The following is a 13,495-nucleotide window of genomic DNA, read 5'->3' on the forward strand; positions in this document are numbered from 1 at the left end:
CCACTGACTTCCTGCAGTGTATTTCAGGTCGTCGCTCCATCTAGTGTCCTCTTGTTCGAAGTTGGACTTACCCGTACGGACAACTCGTCCCGGGTATACATACTCATCGACAACTTAATTCAAGTTATTCAGATAGTGTATATTAAAAAAGTATTTCCCAAAATTGTTACGGAAACAAAATGTAACAATCGGTAAGCAAAATTTCAAATTTTATTACACAAAAAAATCAACTTCGATCATTATTCATCACCATTCTAATACACTGATAAAAGGTATCTTTAAATTTGTGTTTAATTTAAATTTAGAACACGAATGTGAGAAAGAGATTTTACATCGTAACAGATCAAATTTGAAATTATGATGCTCTACACGAATATAATTGCAAAAAAGAATTATCAAAATCGGTTTATAATTAACAAATACATCCGAAAAAAATAAGCTTATACCATAGTTAAGTGATCTATACCTTATAGACTTTTTTTTAAAGTTGATGAAAAATAAATGTAAAGAGTATAAGATGCTTCCGTAATAATGACGGAAAGCAATGGAGCCGTGCAACGTACATATTTTCAATATAAATTGATCACTCACGCGGTAAAGTCGCATGCATACGGTGAAACATTTCAAAACGTCTTTTCCTGTTCACTTGTACATAATATTTTCGAATGGTAGCTGGCTGACTATTAGATTCCGACCTGATTTTAGCAATTGGGCTTGGAAGAAGATTGTTCTGGTAACTTAAATTTATACGAGTGTATAGTGCTGCGAAGGCAAACCAGCGTATTGTACCAGGCAGACATCTTGCCGTGACCACAGCTAATATAATAATACTAAACTAGTACCGTGACATTGAAAATAACGATTAAAGTAGATTAGTCTTGGAAATGAAATTTAAATTGGTAATATAATAATAATTATTGTTTCCAGGGGGAACCGCGAGGAGGTCGACCTAGTTGGGTATATTGCTAGCAATGAGATTCTCAGTCTCCATTACTAACAATCCCTTTCCCTCCTACATTGACCGTTACTATCAGACAAGCCAATGAATGCCACTTTCGTGGTATAAAAAACAATTCGGTTTCTGAAATCTATCTCGACTAACTTCATAAAGAAGGAGGTTTAGTTTTAAACCCATTTGAAAAAATTTTTTTTTTCTGAAAGGATATACTTACACATTAGTCGTATAGAAATTTTATCAAAATCGGTTTAGCAGTTTAGCTTTTAGATCAAAATAACTGATTCTGTCTGAATTAAAGTTGGTTTTTGTGGGACACAAAGTTTAATTTAGTTTATACAGGGAGACCTGGTTAAGTGAGACAACAAGAGACCTGTAAATAAGTCTCACTGATAGAGGTTGCTACTTATGGGATTATAGTGTAATAGTTTCCCATCTTGCTTTCTGCACCGCAGTTCAAAGACCGATATTTGGCCCTCTGATCACTGACTAGAAGCCCTTCTAGAAGTCTCTTCTTCGGCCTTCTACCAATACTGATATGGCTACTGCCCCATATCAGAGGAATGCTTATTTACTGGTGGCATTTATTCGCCATGTCATAGTATCGTCATAAGATTCTTGTAGCTTTTTATAGGTAATCTTGTCCCACCAAGATTCCCACTACATCCTGTTGACACTACCGCTGTTGGTTGGGGACAAGAGAAAACTCTTAAATGAATAGAAGATAGAGGTATTTACACTTACCCAGTGTCTCAGATGTCCAGGTATAAATAGATATCAGTATCTTTTCTCAGAGGGTTCAACAGACTTCACTGCGTCTTCATCACGTGTCTTCCAACTTTCATAAACGGATATTAACCTCAGTTTTCCACGTATTTTTTTTTATGGATGACAATGGAATGGTACTTCCCTTGCGCTAACGATATACGCTGGCGGGGCAAAGATGAAAAGGCAGGTCTGTTAGCCCACCGTGAAGAATGTGCCAGAAATTGAGCACGATGGTTTCCTGAAGGAACCATGTGGAGGTCGATCTGATAGGGTATATTGCTAGCAATGGGACTGGTAATCCGTATTACTAACAACCACTTCCTCTCGTTTTTCACGTATCCATAACGATTTGAGTCTTCGTTTTGGCATTTTTTAAATAAACATAGGTATTATAGTAAAGCAGAACTAAAACTGAAGGTCATTAAGGATCAAAATTGTATATAAAATAAGTAAATAACAAATTGAAATGCAAAATAGACCAAGTTAGAGAGGTGATAAATCGATGTTGTCCCAATTACAGAAGTAATTATGACTATAAAATCGAAAGAACGAATTCCAGATATACAGGTTTGCTTCGTCCCACTAACAGAGGTAATCCAGTGCCAAAGTGTTAGGACCTCAGGATGAGTTCCAGTTATGGAGGTTTCTCATTTATCCAGTTCCCACTTAATCAAGTTTCACTGTATCTCAAAGCAAACAAACATGCATACAGTCCATCTAATGGTAAACGATCACTGCAGCCTATGAACGCCTGCATCATCAAGGGTATCAAGTGCGTATGGCGACCAAAAAACCCTACTACGCCCTTTTTAAAGAACTCCCATACAGCAGTCCACACTTTCTTCATACCATAGAAATCGTTAACTATGCACTGCTAAGCATAGGCTTTCTCCTTAGGAGAGTTTTGCCAGTAAATGCCACTCTTAGCAGGTCAGCTTCACCTTCTCCTTACATATATCAAATTCAATACCCGAGGGAGACTTTTGTACTAAAGTCGTTTGCTTGGGCACCTCTGCTCCATTCGTGTTCCTACCGTGAAGCAGTTTTGTTTGCATGACTGTGTTTCGGTTTGAAGGGTGGGATATGGCAGTGAATTTACAGGGTACAAAGGAATATCCAAGTCCTCGGAAATGGCAACGCATGGGAGGTGTCAGGCGAAAGAGTATACTCTGTTATGCTCATGGTACTGCCCATGTCTATAGGCGACGGTTACCACTTTCCGTCAGGTGGACCGTCAGCATGTTTGCCATTCTAAGCTGCATAAAAAAAAATAGAATACTTATGATAGTAAAACAGTGTGACTCAATCCTAAAAAACCGATACTACTTGTACGAATTAGAAGACGTAATAAGCTGTCCGGCGCGGTCCTGTAAATGATCATGTCATTGATACACTATGGTTCCTAATGAGTATACTATACCCTACAGCTGAAGAAAAGAGGGTTATGTTCTTCAGACATGTGAGTGGATATATTTTATATTTATATATGTGTAATGTAAATGTAGTCCAAACAATATCATTGGCCCAAACGATTGACGGATTTTAAAGATTACATTCATTAGTTCTCAGAAATGGCAACGCATGGGGGGTGTCATGGACGAAACAGTATACTCTGCTCATGTCTATAGGCAACGGTTACCACTTTCCAACTGGTGGGCCGTCAGTTTGATTGCCATTATAAGTTGCATAAAAAATATAGTAGAGTACAGCGTTATTAACAATGGACTAGAGTCCTGATTACTAATAATCCTGATCTCTCCAGACCAATCTGTCATGCTTCTCGTGTCAGAGATTGCGGAGACTGGGTTACCTTACAGTCCAGACCAAAACGTAACAGGAATTGATGCTTCTCGGAAGAAATAGATGTTATTGGGAACTTACACACGTGTTATCACTAGTAGGTATCACAGCAATGACCGTATTCCGATGTCTAAACAATGACGTGGCTTCGATTTGGGCTGACCACATAAACCAATATACCTTTGTACATATAAAAATAAACAATACCAGGCTCTAGGAAGGGGTTCGCTCTATTGCCAGGTGTTACTGACTTATATACTGGCCACTGAAGCAGTGAGGGCCGCGCTCGATGATTATGAAATTATAAATATCGATATTTTTCATCAACTAGATTTTACATCAACAAAGACAAAACACTGCTCAGCCTTGTGTAACTTTCCTTTTTTCCAGTTAGAAAAAATAAACGAATTTTAAATATCAGAACGAAATTTGATGTTAAAAATTTGGTTTAACATATTAAGAAATATCAAAATGTAGGATTCAAAGATCCTATTGGAATCGTAAATATATTATTACATGGTACTCTCTCTGCGACCCAATAACTGGGAGAATTCCAGTGGAAGTTCTAAATAATTAGGAGCGACGGGTTTAAATTCTGTAGTAAGGTTAAAATTTTTGCGTGTATGACAAGATTGATGAATGTGGAAGAAGCGAAAGAGGTTTGTTTGAATCGAAGCATTTGGCGTTCCATTGTTTCTGCCTACCCTAATGGGAGACAGGCGTGACAGATATATGTATGTATGTATGTATGTTAAAGTTTTCAATTTCCAATTTATGTTTATGTCACGAAACGTAGGTATCAAAACCGTGTAAATTCATGGCAAGAAAGTAGGAATTTGAGCGTCTTAGAAAGGCCTACCTTTATCAGGAGGATTATGTTTGATTGAATGAAATAATGAGTTAAAATACGTTACTACAGATAATTCATGGATGAAGGGGACTCGGAGATCTTTCCTTCTAATAGTCTAAGTGTTCACCAGCGTAACTGTAACGATTATGACAGCGAATAATCAAAGTTGCAAGCTCATCTTTTAGACCGTTTAAACATCGATAAAAAATCACAACACTATGCGGCCGAGTAATTTTATATTTCCCGAAACCAGAATAACTTTCGCATCTAACTTTATAATTAGATTTAGACGTTGTTTGGACGGAGCGCGTTGTGGACGTGGCCGTCCATTTCGTTGGACATTTTTAAAAATAAAACCGCGCGTTTCGATTTTGCATTGGATTTGTTCTGTGTTGCGTTTTATTGTGTGTTCAAAAAGTGTTTTGTGCTATGCTTTTATACGGGTAAGTGAGTATTTTTGGAATTTTAGTAACGTGTGAAAGTGTGTAGGTTGGATTTATGTAGACGTTATATCGTTGCTAAGGTCGTAGGTTCGATTTGGGAAATATTTTCAGATAACCTTTGTGTTGACAATATTGATGCTCTTTTTAAAATAAACAAAATAATAAAAGAATCAAATAGGTAAATAACAAAATCTGTACACCGGATGATAAATGTAAAGATAAACTGTGTATAATGGAATACATGTAGGTATTTTCTTGCGGTATCGACCCTAAGTAGTAAAAAAGGTGATATCACATCACTACATCTATTACCTAATTAAAAAAAAAATACGAGTGTTTCAAGAAATAGAAAGAATCCTTGTTAATAATATCCACTATGTAAATAAAAATAAACGGTACTGCGTATACGGTCTCCATGTGAAATATACTCGTAATTTTTTTTTTGATGGGTGAAAATGGTATAGTAACCCCCCGCCTGTGCTAACGGGATACGCTGGCGGAGCACCAGTGAAGGGTGATAGATGAGAATGAAAACAGGCCAGTTAGCCCATCATGATGAATTCATCAGGAATTAACCATGATAGTTTCCAGGGAGAACTGCGAGAAGGTCGATCTAGTTGGGTATATTGCTAGCAATGGGATTCTCAGTCTCCATTACTAACAATCCCTTTCCCCCCGTACTTGTAATATTAGATAGGTGCAAACTTATACTTGTTTGAGTGAAACCGTGCAAGTAACTTTTTGTATTAATACCCCAAACATGAACGATAGTACCAGCGTTCATCTCTTTCCACATAATATATAGGAAGTTAATTAAAATCTAATAAAATATGATTCTTAATGTACCCACATCACATCCACGAATTCATATGTTCTTTTTATATTAATTCGTGAATGTTCAGAACATTATTTGGATATGCTCATCATCATCATCATACCAGCTTTTCACTGCCCACTGATAAACGTAAGCCTCCCCCTAAGGAGTTTTGCCAGTGGCTGCCACGCTTGACGCCGGATTGGCAACCGCAGTTAGGGTTTGGAGATGTTTTAAAACAGATGCTGCTGTAAATCCCTCGCCCTCCTTTAGTCGCCTCTTACGACACCTACAAGAAAGGAAGGGGTGGCCTACTCTACGCCGGGACCTACAAGGCAATATAATATTTTTTATATACCCGTTTTTCATTAATGTTAGGAACTTTATATTGATATGCATGTCAACTTGTAGTTTACTATATTATAATTAGTTTATCATACACAATGACAGTGCAATATTATTGTCATTGAGTAGATTTGGCTTCAAAGGGTATTCACACATTTTATTTTGTAATTGAAGTCAAATTAGTTTGATTTATCGAGATTTTTTTTATACAACTTAGAATGGCAAATAAGTTGACGGCCCACCTGATGGAAAGTGGTAACCGTCGCCTATAGACATGAGCAGTACCATGGATATAACAGAGTATACTGTTTCGCCCATGATACCCCCATGCGTTGCCATTCCTGAGGACTTAGGTGTTATTCCTCTGTACCCTGTAAATTCACGAGATAAGTTAACTGCATAATAATGAAGACACTTTTTTATATAGGTCTTATTTCTACGTATAAATATTTCAATTTTACAGTCTAGTTATAATAATATAAACATTTTTGTTTAGCAGTAAACTAACGTCTCCAAAGTCTCGGTAAAACGCGTAGAATAAAAATAATTTGCCTTTGCCTGACTTTGATGTAACACTGCATTACAGACAAGAACAATATCCAAATGATTAGCAGTAAATTATTCTCTGTATTTATTAGAAATACTGACTATAAACATTGGCATTATTTACGTGAACCGCGTGAAAAGAATCCCATGTATTTGTTAATCCAGGTTATGATGCATTCAGTGTGGTAAAGATGTTAGAATACCCACTATTGCAAGATGGTATTTTGCAAATCTTAAAGATTTCTCTGATATCCTTTCTATCTATTCCTTGATAGTAGGATTTTAATAGGTCGTTTTGTATTATAGAATCTAAATGAGACGTTAAAATGAAGACCAATGTGGTCTCACAAATTCTGGCATCCACACAAAATATCTACCAAAAAGTTTTGGCTCAGCAACCGCCAAGTATTCTCTGATCCCGTCGAATGATATCGTAAACCGAAGAATAATATCTTTCAGTTATTGTTTAGTCGTAAACACAAGAATTCGTTTATATTGAATTTAAATCTATTTTTATAGGCCAAAGAGTAATGAACTAATCATAGAGCACACGTATTGTCGTTGTAGATTAATAACATCACTCTGACATAAAGAAGTGTTCAATTATTTATGATTTCATTTCGCATAAAAATACTTTAATCTTGTCAAAATTTATACTGGATAGGAGTAAATTAATGAATTATATTAGATAATAGTTTTTACTCGCGATTTTGCTTGCTTGATTGAGATATGTTCAAGAGATAACAAAAAATAACGAACATAAACACACTTTCACTAGTAAGGATGAGACCATAGATTATAGACCGCAGTGAAATACTCATACTGCGATTAAAAAAAGAAGTAGTTTTTATATTTTTAACACATCCTATTAATTCTGTTGATATAATAAATGCAAAAATTTGCAACGATGAATGGATGAATGTTACTCTTTCACGCAAATGCTACTGAACGGATTTGAATGAAATTTAGTACACTGATACATAGATACTAACTTATAACATAGAATATTTTATATGTTCATTTACAAAGGTGAAGCCGAGGGTTAAAGCTAGTAAAAAAACATTAGTACAGTTAAATTAAGAATCTCCACCATTTTGAAGTCAGTTAAAAAATACAAACCCATGACTATGTAACTATTATTTATCGTAAGTTTAAATCCTAAATTCTGTACCAAATGTTATTTCGACTGTAGGTCCTATTTCTCAATTCGTTATTTTTTTGTTTGTGTCATTTATGTCAAAAACACGATGGCGCGTTCTAAATTCAAATATCAATATTATTCAGTTCGCGTGTGTGCTTGTGCGTGTGCGTGTGATTATGCGCCCGTGTGTTTGTGTGTGTGTGTTTGTGCACACATAAGTGCGTGTGTGCGTACGTGCATATAAGCATACTTAATGTATTTATTTTGTAAATTTCCTAAATAACATCATAATAATATCCTGAATACCCAATTAGCTCTATGGTTTATTTTTATTAAATGGTTTTTTTTATGGATTCTTTCGCCAGAAATAAACGCGGGCAAACGACACAGTCCAATAACCGTGCCAAATTTCTAATCGAAAGTGATAGTTCAAGTATATTGTATCACATAAGTTAATCGTGTAAAATAATTTTTTTTTTTTTTACATAAAACAACAGGCACAACACACTAGGTTTATCTGTTCGGAATGGCAACAAAAGAAGTGCCATGGGCGGCACGGTATTTGTCCGCACAATTTCCATATTATAAATGAAATAAAACAGGAAGCAGAGAAAATTTGAGTAAACTTTGTCTCTGAGCCAGGTAGATATGTCCATTTATTAAATCGACTTAACAGAGGTACGAACGGTCTTCTTTCATTCGTCTTCCAAGGAAAGTATCACGTTTAAATCCTGGTGAAATTATCACGACGAGCCAAGCAACCTTATTTCATCTTCGCCATTCATCACTAACAAGGACTATTTATGAAGGTTACAAAGCTAAGAAACCCAACGTAGACTGATAACGCTGGCGGGACATTTCATTTTCATAGACAAAATAGATGATGATTGGCTGATGATAAGAGATCGTATTTTGTGATAAAATATGGGCGAGACTTATATTTAGCAATCAACTAGTAACTGATGTTCTGGTTATATTAGTGAAAAGCATTCTGATGATAGTAATGCACTTCTTTCACATATGTACCTAATAAAACTCCTCATGAAGTGACAATTGGAATGCTTTCAAAACAGTTTTGTAGGCGAAGGTTTATGTGATGTTAATAAACAAGGTATATTGTTGGGAGCTGAAACGGAGATACGACAGACGGAGTTGCAAAAATCTATGCACGCCCACATACGAGTACGTTCGGATTGTCGCATCCAATCTGTATTTAAATGCTTGTTTGTTATTTAGCGCGGAAAATCGCATACCGAGATGTAACTCCACAAATAAAAAAATCAATTTCAAATATTAAATTTAGAATGGAACCTTCTGGAAGGAACGTAATCCTGTAAAAAAAAACATTTCTGTCTGTTCTCCTTTAACCAAAGGTTGTATGTAAGAGATTGACTGTAAGAGACTGCAACTTGTATTACTCTGTTACTTCTAAAATGTAAAAGTAACGATAGTAGATTCTAGAATTTTACGAACAGAGCAGTAGCTGCTGCTTTAAACCGCACAAAATGAATGTAGGACTATAATACATTAGTAAACCCTATCGACTAAAAATAGGGTTTAACTACTACTTTACTAAAAAAATAGTTCAGAATTGAAAAAAATATTTGAAAATTGATGACAACAATTAATCACGTATACAAAGAGACAAAAAAAATCCCACTAAATTAGAACTTTCATTTGAATGTTGCTAGTGAAAAACTCATCATACCTGTGAGTTTCCTAGACGACGTATTCCGTTGTAACTATAATGGGAGCAGGACAGATACGTATCTCCAGTTGTTATTGCCAAAACAGTGGGGACGCTACACTCGTGTAACTATTAATTTAAAGATGATAGCTGTACGCCTTTCGTTCTGCGGCAATGGATTTTCTCGCTACTTAAATAGATAGGATGGTTACCTAAATACCGGGCGAGTTACAAAAAGAACTGAGAACTTAAACGACTCGACAACAACGAGCTCAATATGACACCCACGGCACGGCACGTTAAATAGCTAATTATAAAGGAATATATAAATAAAACGTTTTCTGCAGCGAACGCGTGCAGTTCTGTTGTACACGTAAAATTTTATGTGTTCATAACACTAGCTTTAATGGGGGAAAGGGATTGTTAGTAATGGAGACTGAGAATCCTATTGCTAGCAATATACCCAACCAGGTCGACTTCCTCGCGGTTCCCTCTGGAAACTATCATGGTTAATGCCTGATGAATTCATCATGATGGGCTAACTGGCCTGTTTTCTTTCTCATCTATCACCCTTCACTGGTGCTCCACCAGCGTATCCCGTTAGCGCAGGCGGGATTACCATACCATTTTCACACATCAAAAAAAAAAAAAACACTAGCTTTAATATTTACAGGTACCAATTTGTGGATAGAATTCTCAGAACTAGAAGGAAACTGGTTGAAGAAACGCCTAGGTAACCGCAATGTAAATTTTTTCGTTAATTAGGCATCTTAACAAACTTGAGCGTCTTCAAAATGTTTTTATCAGATTTATTTTCGGTCTTAGAAAATATGATCACATTTCCGAGTTTCGCACTAAGCTCAAGTGGCTTCCTATTCGTTTTCGCCGGAATACTCATATTCTTTCACTGCTCCACAATGCCCTTTTCAACTCTTCTTCCCCTCACTATCTGAAGGAGCGGTTTGAATTCTTGCATACCGTCAATTCTTTTAATCTTAGGTCTTCTGAGGGCCTTCAGCTGAAGATTCCGGTACATTTCTCTAATTTTTATGACAAATCATTTACGGTGCAAGCTGTACGGCTTTGGAATGCTTTACCAGTTTCCTTACGAAATATAAAATGTACGGCTGGTTTTAAAGCAAAACTGAAGAACTATTATTTGAGCAAGTTGTCATCTTCTTAATATGTTTATATGTCTGGTTAGCATACTTATTACTTGCATACTTTTCGTGAACAGTATTTATATATTTTTATGTATTTGTGTAGGCGTTTATGTCCATGTATGTATATGTATTTGTATGTGTATGGTATGTATATGTATATATGTGTATATATATATGTATGTATGTATGTGTATGTGTATGTATATATATGTATATGTGTGTGTAGGTGTATGTATATAAATATAATAATGAGTAGGGATAATATTTATATTATTATATGTATCACATCTCCCATATTTAGAACTAACAAAATTTTTCATCGTGCCTCCCACCAAACTGTTTATAATTACTCCTCTCCATCCAAAGGTCGCCTGGAAGAGATCGCTCTTAGCGATAAGGTCGCCCATTGTTTTCTCATTGTGATTATTTCTTGTAATTATTTATATTTATAATAAGTTTACTATTGTAATCTTTTGGAGGAAACAATAAAGAGTATCTATCTATCTATCTATCTATCTAGCGTGTGAATCTATCTTCTTTTTCTACTCCTACAATTTTTATAGACGTAGGTGTAAAAAAGAGAATTTTGAAAACAAAAATTACATTGTTTCTTATTGTAACCTGTTCTAACTCTCGATGTGTATATCCAGGTCGACCTCATCGCGGTTCCCCCTGGAAACTATAATGATTAATTCCTGATGAATTCATCATGATGGGCTAACTGGCCTGTTTTCATTCTCATCTGTCACCCTTCACTGGTGCCCCGCCAGCGTATCCCATTAACGCAGGCGAGGTTACCACTCCATTTTCAATAAAAAAAAAACTCCCGATGCTAATATTTCCGCATTGGTCCCACATTAATTGTGTCACTATTCGCTAGTCGCTTCTTCTATTCTTTAAAGAATAAAATCTTGTTGTTTTTTACGTTATTTACCTTCTTATTCGTAAAAATGACAAACCTTTCATAAATCTATTTTAGCTTTTAAACTCTTTTATCTTTTTTTATACTCAATTCCCAATTTTAAAAATAGTGACAAAACAGTGTAATATTTTAAAATAGATTTTTTAAAGGTTTTAGTTTTTATGGTTAAGGGGGTAAGTCTATACTAGTTTTTTTTTTGCTGTATGAATAGTTAATATAATATAATAACAGAAAAAGATACTCCAATGCGTAAAAAAATATGATATTTAGCATAAGTTGAGTTTGTTTTAACCTAACATGATTAAATAGGGGGAAAGGGATTGTTAGTTATGGAGACTGAGAATTCCATTGCTAGCAATATACCCAACCAGGTCGACCTCCTCGCGGTTCCCCCTGGAAACTATCATGGTTAATTCCTTATTCCGTTAGTGCAGGCGGCGTTACCATACCATTTTCACCCATAAAAAAAAAAAACATGATTAGATAGATTAGTACTGTCTAAGGAGCAGGGAACGAGCTAAAAGTTTCTAGTGCCAACCTACATGCATGAGACGAGTCGTGAAAGTGAATAAAAGAAGAGTAGGTTAGAACAATTGGCATTTGCGGGTAGTCGAATAATTATCTGCACTTATTTAACGCTTACCATTACGATTAACCTCGATCAATACACGATCTAACATATCAATATCGTATCCATTGCCCGTCTGTCAGCGTGTAGCAAGGCGCATTGACTTTTGGCAGGCTACCATGGTCAGCGATTTGTTTATCTTCGACGTAATTATTCCAATGTAACGTTTATATAATGATTACCGAATTATCCACACAATATAATCTCCCAAAGGGAGACTTTGTACAAAAGTCGATTGCTTGGGTACCTCTGTCACATTCGTGTTTCAACCGTGAAGCAGTTGTGTTTGCATGGCTGCGTTTCGGTTTGTAGGGTGGGATATGGCGTGAATTTACTGGGTACAGATGAATAACACCTGAGTCCTCAGCAATGGCAACGCATGGGTGGTATCATGGGCGAAACAGTATACTCAGTTGTGTTCATGGTACTGCTCATGTCTATAGGCGACGGTTACCACTTTCCATCAGGTGGGCCGTCAGATTGTTTGCCATTCTAAGTTGTATTACAAATAAAAAATCTCTAAAATTTAACAAATAAAAATGTAAAAAGTGATATAAAGTGAACAAGAAAAACTTATTGTCTCTGATCGACCTATAAGACAATGAATTAGCACTTAATTGCACATCTTTGCTTGTGCTTACTGCTAAGTAATAAGATCATAATGCATATATTCAAGGAAATACGAGTAGAAACTTGTGAAGATTCTAAAAGTGTTTACACTGTGAGGGAAAATAACATTGAGGGGGAAAAACTTTTTTTTGAAATCGACCGAAAACATCTTTACAAAAACATATCTTTATTTATTCATCTACCTTTATGTCAGACCTCTCGTTGGGTAGACCCAGGTAACATTTCAAAAACCTTCATCTTTACACACATTTCAGCATCGTCCATCTCCAGTTGCAATTATATAAAAAGCAATAAAGTGTAGACATATAATGTTGGCTCTTGATTCTTGTGTTATTAATCAAGAAACAATTTCATTGACCTCACGTAGCTGTCGGGGCTTTCTTCCAGGAATATAACTCCAATGTGACACCCGAGAAGGTCAAGATGATCAACCGTAGTGTTTATAAACAAAGGAATACAGTTTGAATACGTTTCAGTGACTGGTTTATGTACAATTGTCTCGAACGAATAATTTCTTTGAAGTTCCACCATTCCATTTTTCATTCCATTAGGAAACTAGGACAGTTTTTTTTTCTAATGGACTGAAAATTTATAGTAATCCCGCTTGGACTATTAGTATACATTACAGGGACACAAGTAGATGAGAATAAAGTCAAGTCAGCTGGCTCATAGCAACAAATTAACTAGGAGTAAACAACGTTAGGGTCGAAGAGGCCGCGTAAAATTAGACTTGACAAGGTGCATTGTATTGCAAAATGATCACAAGTTCTCATTACCAACCATTCTCCTCCACACGGGTCCCT

At 35.9% G+C, this 13,495-nt stretch overlaps 1 protein-coding gene across 1 annotated transcript in view; it reads left to right on the forward strand.

The window, feature by feature from the left end:
- The first annotated feature begins 4,583 nt into the window (after nt 1-4,583).
- Nucleotides 4,584-13,495, forward strand: part of LOC113509437 (tau-tubulin kinase homolog Asator) — a 97,392-nt gene continuing 88,480 nt past the window's right edge. The window contains exon 1 of the mRNA XM_052902143.1: nt 4,584-4,816. The gene's annotated coding sequence lies outside the window, so the exon portion shown is untranslated. The remainder of the gene's footprint in view (nt 4,817-13,495) is intronic.

Source organism: Galleria mellonella, unplaced genomic scaffold, assembly GCF_026898425.1.
Source record: "Galleria mellonella isolate WM207_F2 unplaced genomic scaffold, CSIRO_AGI_GalMel_v1 utg87, whole genome shotgun sequence".
Classification (NCBI taxonomy): Eukaryota; Metazoa; Arthropoda; class Insecta; order Lepidoptera; family Pyralidae; genus Galleria; species Galleria mellonella.